The sequence below is a fragment of the Chaetura pelagica genome, unplaced genomic scaffold (genome assembly GCF_000747805.2).
Source record: "Chaetura pelagica isolate M959 unplaced genomic scaffold, ChaPel_1.0 scaffold221, whole genome shotgun sequence".
Taxonomy (NCBI): domain Eukaryota; kingdom Metazoa; phylum Chordata; class Aves; order Apodiformes; family Apodidae; genus Chaetura; species Chaetura pelagica.
In genome coordinates, this window is record NW_009952533.1 from 1946010 (window position 1) to 1960153 (window position 14144).

The following is a 14144-nucleotide window of genomic DNA, read 5'->3' on the forward strand; positions in this document are numbered from 1 at the left end:
TCTTCCCAGGAAACTGTTAAGCTAGTTTCATGCCTACATGAGAGGAAGACAGAAATTATTAATGGACATGACTGTGCCTAATCTATATATAGTTTAGGAAAGTAAAGGTAAAATTGAGATGGGTCTTATAGCAGCTCTTCATCTATATGAGCTCGAACAATCATTTCAGCATTCCATTCTGGCTTCTGCTTTTGCTTTTTCTAAAGTCAAACTGCATAAATGATCCCACAACTCACCAACTTTCAGGAATTTTACAGGTTTTGGTCTCTAGGCCTAACAGTTAGCTCTTCCTGAAATAACCAAAATCTTACTGCAACACATTTCTTCTATATAATTTATGCTATCATCTTGCAAGACATTACACTGAACTGCAGTTCTACTGCAAGTCAAAGGAAACATACTGTAGAATATTCCCCTGGGGAGCAAAAAACAATGCTGACAAGAGGACAGATTAAGCTGTCCACCAGAACAACCAGGAACAGCCTAAGAAATATGTGCTTAAGATTTTATTAACTTCTAAAACTTTAGAGGTTCATTTCGGCCAGCAGCTGATTTAGAATTGTTCTAACAACTCCTGTGAGGAAAGGCTTTCTTCCTAAGATTTATAGCAGTCCAGAATTTTGAAGGATATAAAGAGATGCAAGACTGCTCTCTTAATAATACTGGATTTTTACATTTAATCATCATAATCAAACAGTATGGGTACACATTTTTCTCCCCATAGAAAGTAAACCATTTGTGGTGGTGCAGACCCCCCCTGTTCACCATTTCATTGGAAGTTTGCTGAAAAGTATTAGCAACTGGTTTGTTTGAAGAGGATTTGATCTCATTATATTGTTTATTATTTATTATTTAGATTATTATTTTGATAAAATACATTGTTTATTATGTTACTTAAGCAACTTAAGCAAGCTTTTCAAGGAATATATCTTATCGGACACAGAAATATGCCTCCAGGATTAACTTCCAGGTTATTGAACCTCTCATTAGTTAATGGCAAACACAAAATATAGCAAGTAATCTTCTTTCTATAAGTTGCATATTCACTTTATGTCATTTAATGGCAAGCAACATCTATATGACCCATCCAGAACCACAGAGAGAAAAATGAAAATCTGAAATTAAGCAACACTGTTTATAACAGAGAGAAAACAAGAGATAGCTAAAACTCTGAATGAAAACACATTTTTCAGAAACCATTTAAAACTATTTGATCCACTAGTACAGAATAATCTTTAGGTCTTTTGCTATTCTTCACAAGCTTCACTTAAGAACAAGCATGTCTATTACCAATTTCAGTTCACTGAGTCCAAATGCCTATCCCTAATGCCCTTTCTCTCCAAACAATTCTGTACCTAAATTTTAACTAAGAAGGTGTAATATCCATACTTGCTCCTTGCTTTTGGAAGAGAGTTAGAAAATAAAACCTTCTTCATGAAGGATACTGCTTTCAGTGCTTCTGCATGTGATGGAGATCTCTGGAGACAGGGTTTTCTTATACTTGCTTAGTCTATAAGATATAATTTGGCTTTGTTTCTATTAATAAAAACAAGTAATGGTTATTTGACTAACATAATTATGAATTACACCATGCTTTGGTGTTTCTTTGAATGATTTACATTTTTCTGTCTTCCTTTACAAATGTCCTTAAGGCTTTTTCCCTCTAATTTTATTATTGGATTTTATGTATTTAGTTACAGTAGATTCAGATTTCCATGGCTAACTTTTTAACTGTCTAACCATTTAATGGAATCAAAATTTTAAAATCAACATAGACTATATATCAAAGTATGTTCACAATCAAATTCAAAATCCCTTACAAATGATTAAATTTGTAGGAAGCAAAGACCAAAACCATGTTTGTCCCTTGCCACTAGAGCTCTGGAGCATGAAGCCCACCAGAACTCGACAGCTGTGAAGCCACAGCCACTGCCGAGTATCCTGAGAGGAAAATAACCTGTCTGAGGCAGCTATATTATAGCTCCCTGTATACATTCTGTTCAACCTCCTCTCTCCTCAGAAATAGTCTCTGACTCAGCCTTAATGTTTTTAAGGCAGAGTTTGGGTGTTTATCTCTAGGAAAACAGTTAAAACCAATGTCAGCCTGACCAGAAGTTACTCACAGGAACTAAACATCTCGAAAGGAAAAACTGCCTATCATCTTCCCCAAAGGAAAAAGTACTTCAGCATGAAACGGAAGAAGGAAACACAAATCTCCAGGATGAACAAGGGGGTACAGGACCACAAGAAAAAATTACCTTGACAAGCAAAGGAGGCATGTGAGCATCCAGAAATCACAGGAATGGCTGCATATTGTAGTAGGTCATTAAACCTTCCACCCCTTTTACCTTTCCTTCCTGCAAAATAAGTGAAGTGGTTGATCTCAATAGCCAACAAAGACCTAGTGCCATGTAAAGGTGTCAGACCCAGAAGAAAAAGAAGAGAGTACATGCTCAGTTTACAGAAAACCATCACAGTTTGAAGTACCTGTACAGTACTGTCAAGGATCCAGAAAATGGTTCATGGCTAAAATACAGGATGAAACACCAAAAGCTGCCAGCTCTATTTCCAGCTTTCTGAGAATCTTGGTGTGACTTTAAGTTTGATTGTTCCAAAAGATTCTGAAGAAATTGCCTCAGTCCCTCCTGTTAAATGTTTCACATGGAATAATTAAGCAGTTATCTGAGCAGAGAGAGTATGAAAACATCAGGCATCTTCCTAGCATGAGGAAAAGCTGAGCTACAGTCCTTCTTCTAGCGAACACTTAAAAATCTTGGAAGAAGCACTAATAGGCTGGCTCTCTCTATTCTTTGGGTCACTGAAAACTTTAATGGCATCCATGGAATTGAGAGAAAATGGTGTCTGCCTCCTCTGACATCCTAGTGAGGCATCCTCACAGAAGTGTGTCTTTGGTTTGCTTTAGGCAGAGAAAAAAAACAACCAACCAACCAAATCAGCATCCTGGACACGAGACAAAACACTGAGCAATCAGATGATGAGTGGCAGCTGCCATGGCAATTCTGCCTCTGCTCAGAGATTTGGTGCTATTTATTGAGGTGAGCTCAGGGAGCACAGGTGGATTCTCACCCTGCTAGTGACTCAGGAGGGAGAACACCAAGAACAAAGAGTGTGGCACAGCACCTGTCAGTGGGCCCACGGGCACTGGATGCTGCCACAGGCAAGGCACTGCTAGGCACAGCAAGCCAGAACGCTGCTGGCACCTGAGGAACTCTGCTGCAGCAAACAGGCTGCTGGAAGTGCTGGTGCTGAACAGGAGCTGAATGTGACTTCTGAGGAGTGCAGTTGCAGCATTAGATGCTTAGAACATGAATCACAGGGTTTAGCTGCTGCAATGCCAAAGCAGATTTGGCCCAAAACAGCCGCTAACAACAGCTGTTCAGATTTTTATTATTTTTCTTTTTTTAAAAAAAAAACCTGTTTCTCCTCAAATAGTGCAGATTTGCCAAAACCAAACCTTTTGTAGGAGTGTATCCATTCAAACTTTAAGTGCTTCATGTCCAAGACATAAGTTCTGTTTAAACCCTAACATGTCTAACTCTCCTCGCCTCTACACATCTGAAAGGTCAGACATCAGGACACTCATCTCAGGTATACAGACTGAAGTTTGACTCCTGGTTTGACCTAGAGATAAGAGGTCCTGAATCCCAGTCTCATGCAAAGCACAAATAAATTATAAGCTTAACCTGAGCATAGAAGGGTCTTGTTCATTATTTTTTTTCTTAATCTCTATTTCCATCCAAATACGAAGTAGGACAATTCTATATTCTGCCTTCCCCCCCCACTCCCCCTTTTGTTTTTTTCACTGCAGGCCAGGACATCTATTTCCTGTTCAGCTTTAGGCACAACTTACTCACCCCTACACTGTTTGGCCATTGTAGAATTTTCTGTAGCTTCAGTAACTCTCTATATTTTTCTTAAACCACGACAGGGGAATTAGTGAACCAGGTTCATTTTTGAGCACCCTCCAAGAATAAAATATGTCCGTCAAAACAAATGTACTGCTCCCAGTTAGTTATATTCTATCTCTGCAGGCAGAGCTTGGACCAAGTACTGCACATCAAGGACCTATTACTTCTGAATCACGTTGGCTTCTCATTTCAGGATACAACACAGCCTTTCCCACAACATTCTAGAGTAGTGTTATACACAGCAACCTGCTGTATGTTTTAGAAAAACCGAAACAAAAACAAACAAAGCCCACAAACAAACATAAACCCAAACAACAAGCCACATTGGTTTCTGAAAGCACTGGAAATATATAAGACCAGATTCACCAATAAGCTCCAGCTGCTTTGCACTCCTTTGGTAATGCAAAATAGCTGTAAAGCTGTTTTTTCTGGGTTTACCAAGCCTATGGATACTTTGCATCATTAGAGTACAGAAAAGTCAGAACTTTCTACTAAGTCTAGCTGATAGAAATTACACTGCTGCTGAGGAAAGCAGATGGAGATCAGGTCCAAACATACCTTCAGGCTGCTGTACACAATTATTCTGGACTACATCTTGTCACAGGTTCCACAGAAAGGGAGAGGGAACTCAATTTCCTGCTTATCAATTATGTATCTGAAAAATACTCTGTACATATGCTTCTTAAAAAATATTCAGTACAACACATAACTGCATTTTAAATGTTCCAAAAGTATCAAATTTTAATGATACTTTGAATGCATTTTGTTATATGACGTATTTGAAATATTATAAAAATTGGCAAAGTGGACCCACTTTAAACAGGGTATTTTATACAGAGGTATATATTTTAAATATATGTGCAATAAATTTTAAGCAAATATATTACAAATATATAGAAAGCTTATATATTTTCCATATGTGAAGAAATGATCCCTGTTACAGCCATTTTATTGTTCACTGCAGACAGTTATGTGAAGCAGACTGCATTCATTTTATTTTTCTCCTACCAATCTAAAAAGATTTTTGCAGATCCCTCCCATACAGTTTGCATCACAACCGAACCCTATGACAGACAACATCCAACTACAATGTAAATACGCTCTCTCGAGCTCTATTGGCAGAGCTGTGTGTTTTAACATCAGATCTTAAAAAATTGGAAAGCAAATCAGTCCTACTTGGGTTCATGTCCTTGATCCTCAGAGATCCAAGTCTTTATATCCTTGAGTTAATCACACTGTGTCTTAAAACTCACAGTTTCCTTTTGGTATTTAAACACCCACATCAGAAGCAGAGGGCCATGGTTACAAAAGCTTGATGACTAAGTAAAGGATTACTTGAAAACCCCTAGTATTATAGCAGAGTAATTTCATTTCACAATAAGTTTGTTGTTGCTTCCAACTTTTTAAGTGTTTCAAGCACTGAAAGAGTGCTTTAGCACCTGAGATTACAGATTTTGCTCAGCTGTAAAACATCTTATTTGTTAAAAAGAAATTCCCAGCTGAAAGCAAATTTATTCATATAGTAAAACAAAACACCTGATACTCAGCTCTGTATGCAAAGTTCCTAGCATTTCTGTGACACTTCAGGTGCACGGAGAACAAGAAATTAAGAATCAGAAGAAACAGAGATCTGTTCTCCAAACATGTAAACTTTTGATCCTACTTGAAAAGAAAACAATTGTCCATGGGCAAATCCATTTTTAGAATGAGGTGTTGGTACTTTATAAGTTTTTAACCATGCCATCTCATCCCACCATTTCTATTTTATTTCAGGAGTCAGCTATTTTAATACTCCTGTTTCCATGTCACTGCTGAGTAGATCTGTCCTCTTTTGAAAGATTCTAAGTACCAGGGAGTGCAGAACATGCAGCCATTTTTGCAGCTTTTTCAGATAATAAATTTTACTCTCCACAAAAAAAAAAATAAAAATTGTTTAAATTCTACCCAGACACAACCTCACTTAGGAAGCTACTGGCTTGAGCCACTAAACAGTATCTGGCCCACTGCTGTGGAAAGACCCCAGTTAACAGGATAATTCAGTTCACCCTTCCAAATCCCACCTCTTCTGCAGAAGGTGAATGACATTTCAGACTTTCTGAGAAATCCTCTTTGGGACTACAGGCACTTTCTAACCATATGACCACTCTGTTTATGTGAATCAACTGAAAATCAAGCCTATCATCCAAACAGACAAAAAACTGTATGGCTCCATAAAGTGTCACACAGTCACCAATGTTGTTTTGGAATCACCAGCTCAAAGGGTGACAGCAGCTTTACCTGCTTACGCTGCAAAATATTTAATTACTTAATAATTAATTAATTATAATGTGATCAGCAGCTTCAGTCACAATACTTTCCCTCCAGCTCTTAAAAGTGCTGCCTTCTAACAGAAATGCTCCTTCTTTCTCTTATTTCAGTGGTGTGGAGAAGGATATTTTTCATGTCCTACAGTGACTTAAGATGCAATCAAAGAAAAAAATAATTATATTTTAAAGGTTACTGCATCACACATGATGGTAAACATCCTAGCTTATGCTAATGCTGGTAACAGCAGCAGTGAATACACACCATTATGGGTTCTGTCCTCTGTCTGTGATCACCGTGACCACAGCTGAGGCAGAGTTTGCATTCTGTTTTTTATATATGTAAAAACTTGTGCTATCTCAGCTTCATTATGATTTTATCATGCTAAGTAGAATGAGTTGAGGCAGGCATGCAAGCACATGCCAAATATCTCTGGTTTTATACTTGGATTTACTCTTAAAATTCAAAGTCACACTGGCTGTGGTGCTGGAAGCCAGCACAACCCAGTGGGTATGAGAGCCTTTGGAAACATCTCCCAAAATGGGAAAGTTCTGTAAAGTTCATATGTCTTTGTATATTTAAATGACAGGTATGATACACAAAACCACATGCATATTTATATATGTTTATATAGAGTAAGCATATCTGCAATTGTTTAGATATACATGGTCAGTCATTATATAAATTTCAGACAACTATTTTAGTCATATGATTGGATGGCACCATCAATAATAGGTAAATCATGTTGCAAAACTAACATTAATCTATATCAACACTACATAAACTATCACAGATCATGGAGTTAAGGTCATATGTGGATTTTCTTTTTTTTAAAAAAGTCAAATACTGTTAGAATAAAAGTTTATTTTTTGAGGGACAAATACGACAGAAGTAACAACAGCATTATCATTTTGGTTAGCTTTAGTTAACAGTATACGCTTCCTAAATTTCCCTGATTGTAATGTGACCAATTCCCACACTTCCACAACTGCCCCCCAAAAAACACACCTGTTATGTCTGTCTCTCTGAAGATGCTTCAAGACAACTCTTCTGGAATGAACCACCTTCTTATGCACTACAAAAAAAAAAAAAAAAAAAGGCCCCAAAATCAATACATATCTGTCATTTCTCTTACCATCTCCCTGATGATGCAAAGGCTGTCTCAGAGACAAAGTTCGGATGAAATGCCAAGGAAGCTATAGGATGGTATTTGCACCTTACATCAGGAGAATATCTGCCTCTTAGATACTGCTACACAAATCTACCCCCATTGATTCTGAAGAAAGCAAGTGCAAGCAAAAAGTCATGTAATTTTCTAAAGGGTTAACCTAACTCTGATTATTTTTTAATACTGCCTGCAGTTAAAGCTCTCACAAACATCAGGGAGCATAATCCAAGCAATGTCAAGCACTTTGGAAATTACCTCCTGCGTTATTAAGCAAGCATTAATTTTGGTTTGCTTTTTCTGGGAATATTTGTGAAAAGTATGTTTGTGTACATAAATGTTTGGGAGGGAGCATGTATTCCCCTGAATAAGGCACCTGAACAAATACGTTTGCATATAAGCCTGTAAATATCTAGATTAACATGGATCAGCAGTGGAACTGCAGCTTTGACCACCCTGTCTGTAAAGCAATGTCTTCAAGAAATGTGACTAGAAAGAAATTAAATTTAAAGTTTATAGGTCAGCCAATAAACCTGGCTTACATCTTTCTCTCTTCCTCAGACAGGAAGGAACCCAGCTATTTTTAAGTCTGATGTCGACGTACACAGCCAAAATCAAATGTTACTTCTGCTGGAGAAGACAGGAAAAGGCTTTATATGTTCAGAAGATTTCCCAAGGCCTGCTAGTCTACTCTCTCTTTGTCCTTAGTTTCAGACACTCTCATCCTAGGATAATTTACTTTCCACTGACTTTTTCAGCTACTGCTTTTTCCAGTTAGGAAACAGAAATGACACTGCAATACTTAAATTGTTCTGTGTTTTTTTTTTTTAAGACTACTTAATTCTGTATTTGCAGATGTCAAAGTAATAAAGTAATGAAATCTATTTAAATTATTTCACGTAATAATTTCAAAGAGTAGATACTATCACTAGTAGTACAGAAGTCAAAAGGCGAAAGATCAATTATCATCTTATTCCAACAATCTGTTCAGGACTCCTGTTTCCTTAGGTTTCAAAAAAAGAACTTGATTTTACCTTATTACCTCTTAATAATGAAGCCTTACATAAGTAATGTATCATAAGGAAGGATTCTGGACATTCTCAAGACCAATTAATTTTAAACTTCTAGATTTATTGCCATCATTTTCCATACCCTCACCATTTACACTTTCTCTTTCTTGACAATAAATTAAAAAGCATTTTGACTACTCTTTAAAGCAATGTCCAACTTACCTCATCACTTCTGTTTTTACATTTCTCCCTTTTCTTTTTTATAACCTTTAAGGCCTGACCATAGTTTCTAGAGCTTACAGTAACAGCTATCTTTCCTAAAAAGCATACGGGATTTATTCAACACTCTATTTCTGAAGTAATTCTATGCTATAAATTGAGATTTAGTTGCAGTTACTCTTCTGAGAGGCTCAAATGGTAGACAGCTCCAAACATGGGCAGGTGGCGTCTCAAGTTGAGTGTATGTTGCCTTCAACAGAAATATCTCACATCCAGTCAGGAACTAATCCAGATCCAACTGATGCAACTCTTGAACCTCTTCCCACAGAGTCAATTTGCCAAATTCAATAAATTAATAAGAAGCTATAGTTGCCAACGTGGTTTTGAGACATGAAACAATATAATTCTCTGTTGCTCGTGCAGAAAAAGGGCATGTGTACTCTAACATTTTTTCTGATGGTTTAGCTGTATCAGTGATACGAACACGTCTTTTCAGGCCTATGGGCAGAAGAAATAAGTGACAGAATTCTGTGTACACAACAACAGACCTAGACAACACTTTACTCCAGACCCTCTCATTTGAGAAGTACAAAATTTCTTAACCATTTCACCAAAGTCATTGTGTTCATGATGACAATTCCATGACCAGGTTTTATTAATCGTTAAGATGAAACGTGGAATTCAGTTGAATTGCAAGGAGAAACAAAAGAAGTAGCAGAATGCTTCAACTCTTCACCACAGATTGATTTTGAAGGTTATATTCGTGCTGTACTTGGAAAAAAATACTTAGTTGCAGGGGTATTCATTCCATGCATCAGGATTGTTTAGCTACATTCAGACCAGGAAGGCCATCCTGTGCACTCAACCTCATGTGCTGCCATCAGGTGACAGCAGCTCTGACTCCAGTAGGATGCTGTACACACAGTCCATCATTACTAATCTAATTCCTCTGCGAGTTATCCCCAGGCAACTAGGAGCAGGTCAGAGCACTGAAAATGCAGCTTGACTAAGTAGCAGGCAGACATCAAGTTTCCTTTGTCGACATCATTGACTTCAGCCCTGGCAAACGTGCCAGAGGAGACATGGATACTTTCCCCTCTACATTTTGCAGTTCTTCTCCTTGTGCTAAAGAAAAGGTCAGCATAGAGCCTCGAAATGTCTCCTTTCTGGACTTGAAGAGGCTGACACTACTGTGCCAGAGGGAAAAGTCAGAGCAAGCCATAAGTTTGCATATAGGGAGGTCTGCGAGAGAATCAGGCATTTCTCAGTGGTCTGAACAGATTACTAAGCAGGCTGGCAGTAAGTGACTGAGGTGATAGTGTTTGAAGAAGTTGAAAGAGCAGACTGCAGCTCAAAGCATTTAAGATGTTTATAGGAAAAGGTTTTATGACCCTGTGTTCTCTAATAAACTTTTCTCATTATAAAAAAGCAATAAGAGTATTCAGTTTAATAAAACCTCTGGTGTTTAACATAAAATATTAAATAATGAGAAAATAAATGTTCTGCTCCTTTTTCCCTGAATGGATGGTTTCAGAAAACTACTGAAAGAAATACATTTAAAACACTTCTTCTCTGCTTTTGTAAAAAAAAGGAAAAGTTAAAACATCTAGTCGAAAACATTTTCTACTGTACAATGAACAAAAATCCACAGAGCCCATCCAGGGATATGAACAAACTGTCCAGGCAGGACCATGTGGGAAGCAGCATTTCAGACCTTTCTGTCATACCTTCACCTGGCCTGCAGAGCAGCAATGAGATCTTTTGGCTGCAGGACTGCAAAACCTTCATTTCAACACTAATACTCTAGAGCCTGCAACCACAGTCACTTTATAGGGCAAGTAGAAAAAACTGAGTAAATAAAGATAGAAGGATGGTAGAGGTGGGAGACACTAACAGAAAAAGTGAAAAGATTTGTTTTCTTGTATCAGTAACATTCTGTAGTGATAATATTTTGTAAAAGCACAAAAAAATAGAAGGGCCTGTTCTGAAGTGCTTGTGCCACCCAAAAGGAAGGTAAGACAAAAATCAAAATCCAAATGAGGAAAGATAAAACATTTCCCATCCATACAGTACAATGGGAAACAAAATATTTGACTCACACAAGGATTCTGCAGGATGCAGTAATAAAACAGTAAAAGTACTCCAGGGGAGCAACAGCATTCTCAGGGCTAAGAAACTTACTGGTTTGATTCCAACATATTTTAAGACACTGTGTTCTCTCATTGTTCTTCTCAACTCAAAAGAAAATTCACGGACAGTGGTTCCACCACACAGTAAAATTCACTTTTGGGCTCCAACTACTAAATTCCTACTGGCATCAATTACTTTCCATTCTTGTACACTGTTAGCCTTCTTATGGCAAAGGTCGGTTCAATAAAGATTAGGATTACAGGATCATATGATAATTGATTTTGAAAGAAAGCCCAGCAGGTCATCTTGTCCAGCATCCTGCTCAAAGCAGGGCTGACTATTGGACAGGATAAGTAGAAACTTCATCTCCAGGTCAGGGCTGTGTCTTCCAGTGACAGTATCTGGAAGGTGCAGATTCTGCAGGAGATAATATTTAATTCTTGTACCCATGTCTTTGGTAGCTGTGATGCTTCAGGCAGCAACTACCTGTTGTTTGCTTGAAGGCAGTCCTTCACTGGCTTACCTTTCAGCTGGAAAACTAGAAGGACTCACAGTTTTAACTGACTCACTCATCTTTTCATTCATAGAGTGATATATTCTCCACCCTCTAAAGTATTTCTCTCAAGTGGTTTTAGCACTGCATATTAGCCAGGATCACTTCCTGATGTGTGTTTTCCTTCCTGGACTGTGACAGCCTTGCAGGTCTCAAGTGGCAAGTAAGCATTTAGTGTATATATTTTATATATATACAAACACACACTGACGAGACAAGAATGTGAGAAAACTTCCTCCAGGTGCTTAATGATCCTTATTAGAGGAAAGAGTTTGTCCGGAGTTTGGGGTTACCAAAGTGCTACAGCTCTCTGCCTTAGGCCAAGAAGGCAACCAGTTAGGACTGAGCAGAAAGGCCTCAGTAATCACCTTAGTAATTACTGAGGCTGGTTTCAGTCCTTTTTCAGACTATGCATAGGGCAGAATAGAGAAGCTGAAAGATGGGGATTGCATCACACCATAGGTACAAAAAATGTTTTAGATAGGGTAGAATTAAGCAGGTAAACTATGGCAGCAAATTCAAGGGACTCCAATTCCATGGCAAATAATGACCACGTAGCCCAATAAGGCACGACCAGGCAAACCAGCAAGATAATGTCGCTCAGGCACAAAGCTCACAGGAAGGGCAGAGGGAAAGCAGAGCCCAGTAAAGAACTTGCAGAGAAAGTACTAGAAAAGCAACCTCAGGCAACCAGTAGGTAAGCATTTGCACCATATTTACAGACACACATAACACAGATATAATTCAGAGTGTGCCTAATTCAAAACCCATATTTCTTCTTTTCCACTGCTGAGGTTTTTTTCCAGTGGTACAAATACATACTGAAGTAGTGAAGAAAAGCTTGTATCTGCACTTTTTACAATAATTTGTCCCTTTAGGAATACAATGGGGTCATAACTTAAGGAACATTACCTATATACCTATTCTCTACTCAGGCTCCTCCAAGACTTACATAAGCACCCAGGTTTTCAAATCTGTGGCAGATTAGCTAACAAACCAGTATTACATTTCTACATGTCTGTGTCAGTATTTACCTACGGACAGCACAGATGCAAGGTCTTAGTGTATTTTTCCACTGAAGGTGAAGCAAGCCAAATAGTTGAGAACAGAAACCTCCAGTAATGTGAACTTTAAAAGCTTCAAGAGAATACTTTTTAGGTTATTTTTTCCAAACAAGCATTTTTGCAGGATAGCCATCAAGCAAAGACAAGTGATGAGCTCAACTGACTGCATTTACAGTGTGATAAACAGTATTAATCATATCAGTATTTTCTTCTAATCCAGCTGACATTATATGGCTATTTAAGGTCACCACACAACCTGGAAAGGATGAAATAAGCCTTAAGCAAAGATCTTCAGAAAAGCACATCCCACACCAAAGCTTTCCATGAAACCACATCTGAACTTTCTTCTAGAGCATAACCTGAACAGACACCAAGGTTTTAACATGCCACTCAAGCAAAATGTGTTAACATAGTCTGGGAAATGCTACCTTTTGTTATCAACCATATGCTTCTGCAATTAAGTCAAATAAATGTATCGTGAAACTAAGGAACAATCCAGGTGGTGCAAAATATAAAGTATTAAGGGTGGTGAGGGTGTTAATCTGGGAGGGATACTGAAGCAGCAACAAAACAAAGAGGAAATGACATACAGCTAATTGGGGAAACTCAGTAAAGACATTCTGTTCAGATGTAATCTAAACTGATCATCTTAGAAGTTAATAAATATTTTGAAACTTCTCTCTATGATTGCCACAACTTCACACTTTTCTTCACACCTAGCACCTTCTGGAAGTTCACCACTTGGACAAGTTGTTTTACAAGGCTTCTGATGGTGTTGTTTTAAAAAAGAATACTCTATAGAATACAAAGTTCCCTTAACAGCCTTAGTTCACAGCTAGAGTACATGTAGAAGTTCCATAATTTAAATAAACTTTAAGAAAGCAGTCATATGCTTGAGTAAAATGCTTCTGAAAGGGGAGAAGGCTGGTTATGTCATAACAGGAAAGACCCAGGTGCACAGATGACACGTGCTCTGGATGGGGATAAAAACAGTGTCACCTTACAGTGCAATACATAAACTTGCATTAAACTTGACTCATTTAGTGTTAACTGGCTGATGAGACTGAATCCTTTTTATTATGGTAAAGCCAAGGACAACTGTTCTCATCATTTCACTTGCCTCAATGAATGGGGGGGAAAGTGCCTTCCAAAGCTTCTCTAAGCTCTTTGAAGCCTGTGCTAATGGAATTTTCCACTTCTGCTATTTGGTCTGGACAAGGGATAAGTGAACTCTACTGAAAGACCCTGGCCAGCTAACTAGAAATGAACCTGATTTTGCTAGAGTTAACAGAACACAGTTTAATGTGTACAGTTATTGGCTACAGGTTATTACCCTCATTCTTCTGACTGAGTTGCCTGATTTTCTTTAATTTTGTTTTTTCAGTTGCAATTGACAGTACCTTGAATGTTTTTATTCCATACTGAGGGCTCGATCTGCAGTTTTAACTGGAAAGTGTGTCATGGAGCAGCAATTAGAACACAGTGTGGTATCTGTCCTATATTTGTCTATTCTGACCAAAAAAAACCCCAACTTGTTTGTTATGCCATGTTATTAACAGTTACATATTTTTTTAGGATTACCAGAAAAAATCCTAATTCATCTTCTCCCAAAGAATACTTCGATTCAGGAGTACCAGATGAGTTACGAAGTTGCCAGGCACTCTTTGTTCTTCTTTCTCACTGGCACTCAGAGCTGCTTAAAAAAAAAAAAAAAAGAAAAAAAAAAAAAAAAAAAAAAAAAAAACACTAAAAAAAAAAAATATATTTAAA